The sequence below is a fragment of the Talpa europaea genome (genome assembly GCF_964194135.1).
Source record: "Talpa europaea genome assembly, chromosome: 3".
Taxonomy (NCBI): domain Eukaryota; kingdom Metazoa; phylum Chordata; class Mammalia; order Eulipotyphla; family Talpidae; genus Talpa; species Talpa europaea.
In genome coordinates this window covers 35,542,328-35,546,136 of record NC_140069.1, presented here as the reverse complement: position 1 = coordinate 35,546,136, position 3,809 = coordinate 35,542,328, and positions in this window count along the sequence as shown.

Below are 3,809 nucleotides of genomic sequence, written 5' to 3'. Positions count from 1 at the left end.
ACTGCTCTGACCTTCATCTTGGTTACAGCGGAAATGATACAAGTTGCCTATAATCTTTTGAATATACTCAAGTCTAATAAACTTTTCATTAACAAACATTCACTGAGTATATATTATGTGCCAGGCCAGGTATAGGTAGACATTGTATATTCAAAGATAAATAAGATATAATATCTTCCTTGTGAGAAATTTTTAGAAAATATAGAAGGGAAGTGAGTGAAGACTTTGATAGAGATAGGAAGTACTTAGAAGTGAGAAAAAGCAACAGATAATTGTAACCTGGAAAAATCAGGAGGAATTTAATGAAGGAAGTAGTATTTGAGTTATATTGTAAACCATGCCCATGGTGATGGACCATGTTAAAAGAGAGAAAATAGAGCATCTATAGTATATTTAGTGAATGCTGCCTTTTCACTGTATTTCCTTTTCACTGGACTTTTAAATCATCTTCTTTAGATAGCTCAATATTAATTCAAAGTTTTATTAGGACCTATTTTATAACCTGATGTTTCATTTGATACTGAGGATAAAACATGAATAACCTACAGCTTTGCCCTCTTGAAACTCAAGAGGGCAAAAGGTTTACAAATAGACCTGTAAATAATTATAACAGGTTTACAAATAGACCTGTAAATAATTATTTATTGTGCTTTGCAATACATACTGTCCTAGTGGTGTTAGAGTGTGAAGGAAGAAGAAATTCATTCTGTCTCTAGAGTTTACAGAAAGTGACACTTAGGATATAGCATTCCATCTCTGCTTTATAAGAGTGAATTTCTCTTGGTGGAGATAAATAAAGCTTATAAAATATTTTTGTGTATAATTTTATTCCATGGTTGGTTTGACTAATATGTTATTCTAGACATCAGTAATGAGAAAGCCATAGTCTTAAGTCTGTATAGTTATAATTTTGAGCTTATATTAAAAAAAGTCTCTTGATTTTTTCAGAATCGCTATAACACGCTGGCAAGGCTGATACTTCCCTTGCCCTAGTTACCAAGAGAGGGGGCCAGCTTTCATCTCACTTCCACAGAGTAAATCTGCAAGGGTCCAATTTTCCTGTTTGAATTTATATGCCATGAGCCCCATGTGGACATTCTTATTATACTGACAATTAGTTGTGTATATAAACTACTTGTGGATTGTGTTCATAGATGTTTATTTTTATTTTTTTCCAAGATTTATTTATTCATGCATATAAGAACCGAGATACAGGCCAGATGTGCGGGGGCGGGAGCGGGGGCGAGAGGTTTCACTAGCGATAGAGCGGGGAACAGAACTGGCAGACTGACTGAAATACACTGCTGAGGGGAGCAGCTGGCCGAGACAGGAGAGGTCCTCTGTGCCATGTGGCTATCTTCCTGGCCTGCCGAGCTGTAGAGTCAGCGGACAGTATCACAGCGCTGTGCTCAACCACCTGTGCCACCAGGGAGACCCACATAGATGTTTAATATTACAGGTTTGGAATAAGCGGCCTTGACATTTCCAATTGTACTGTTTTTTACTGTACTCATTAGAATGGTGCATTTTTTTCTAAACAAACTTGCAGGTACCCAGTCTCTATTCACCTTTAACACTAACCCCAGCTTTCCTATCACATATTTATATCTTCCTTCTGCTTTAAATTATGAATACCTCTTGTGATGTGAAGGCAGAAAAAAGCCAGTAGCTATAGAAATGGCCTTGAATGAGTTTCATAGCTTCTTTCTTTCTCATTAAAAAATTCAGTATGATAATCTTTGCTTCATGGGTATGTTATGAGGATTAAGTGAGATAAAACAAGTGAAAACATCATGTAAACTGAAAAACATAAAAGTGAAAGATGAGGCCCTCCTTGCCACTCTTTCATGAAGACATGGTTATCAAAGAAAATGTGAGAATGCAAAAGAATAGAAAAAAATCTAACCTAGAGACAACTGCTACCTATTTTGGTTTGTTTATTTTTAGTCTTTTACTTATTCATTTATTATGGAAGTAGTTTGTTTATATGATTTTCACAGTAATGAGTATACTGTGGTCTCTTCAACAAAGCTCTCCACAATAACCACTAATTTTTGAAAATTTTTTAAAAGGTATTTATTATTTATGCATACAGGAGCTGGGGTGTAGACCAGAGGTGCCAGGGGTGGGCGGGGGATGAGAGGATTCACCAGAGACAAAGTGGGGAGCTGAACAGGCAGATTGACTGAAATACATTGCTGAAGGGAGCAGTGTGTGAGACAGGAGAGGTCTGCTGTGCCATGTGGGTCACCTCCCTGGTTGGGGATTGAACTCGTGCTGCAGTAGCTGTGGATTGCTTCGTAGTGCTGATGCTAAACCCCTTGTGCCACCAGAGGCCCAATTTTTGGAATCTTTAAAGTGATGTATGACATCTAAAAGTATACAAATCATGAATTATCACAAAATGAAAATATTTGTGTCACCATTACTGAGGTAAGAGGCAAAATCAGGCGTCCAGAAGCCTTGTGTTCCCCATTGTGACTCCCTGTCTCTCCCTAGAACCAAACACTGTAATGACTAATAGTTAAGCTGCTTTTGAAGTTTATGTAAGTAGAATCACATAAAATGTATTGTTTCTAGTAGATACTGCCAAAAGGTTTTCCGAAGGCTTCAGTTTAACCTCCCATCAAGCAGAGTGTAAGAATCTCCATTGTGATACCTCCTAATATTTAGAATTCAAAATCTCTGTAATTGTAATCTTTCTGATAAGTATATAGTAGAAGAACATTTCTAATTTGCATTTCTCCTAATTGAGTTGATTTTTAAAATGTTTTTACATATTTAGACACTATTATTTGTGAAATGCCTGTTCAACCACTTTACCCACTTTTTTCTTACACTTTATTATTTTTTTAAATTTAATTTTAGGAGTAATGTGTATACATTTTGGATTGCACCTTTGTCAGTTATATGTGTTATAAATAGTTGGAGTAAGTCATTCAAAGGACATGACCTTTCTTTGAACTGAGAGCTGGATTGGGATAATTAGCAGCTCCTTAACCCTTTCCTTGTCTTTAGAATATATTCGCCATTCTTTTGGCCAGAGCCATTTCAAGAACCTAACCTTGACTGAGGAAAGAATTGCTGAAATTATCTGGACTGTATACATGACAGAACCCTGTTGAAGCCTCTATATAAACTCTTCAGATTCTGGTGGGTGGGTGTGGATAGGTCTACTTGTCTTGCTGCCCAAGACAAGCCTCATAACCATAAAACCTACATATGACCAAAAAGCCTAGTGAGAACTTCAAGGAATGCAGGACTAACCCTGACTGGACATCCCAGCAAATGACAACCCGTGAAAACAATTGCCTTGTGTCCTTCAAGAAAGCCTGTTAAAGCAGTATAGAAGAGGTCAAACCCTTTCTCAGAGCGGACTGAACTGACTTCTGTCTTGCCTGCTGCTTCCTCTAGCAGTGTTTTCAATAAATCTGGCTTTTCTGCCATCCGTTCTGTCTGTGGTAGGTTCTTTTGCCCCTGTGCCATTGGTGGCTGTAGGTCCCCAAGACACCCTCTATGACATAGAGAATCTCCTCTCAGACTTTCTGTTGTTTTTCTCTTTTTCCATGGTACTATCATAAAAATACCAAACCTGGCCTAGTTTTGGTGTATATTTTATAACAGTTATTTTCCTACAGATGAAATGTGGGAACATTTTGTATATTCCTCCTAGTCTTTGGAGAAGGTCTTTAATAGAGAAATATTTGATTATGTCAGATGGGTAAAAAGTTGAAATATTTGAATTTTTTGAGATTTGTAAATCTTAATGTCACAGGCACTCAATTCAATGAAACATCCATTGTGTCAGA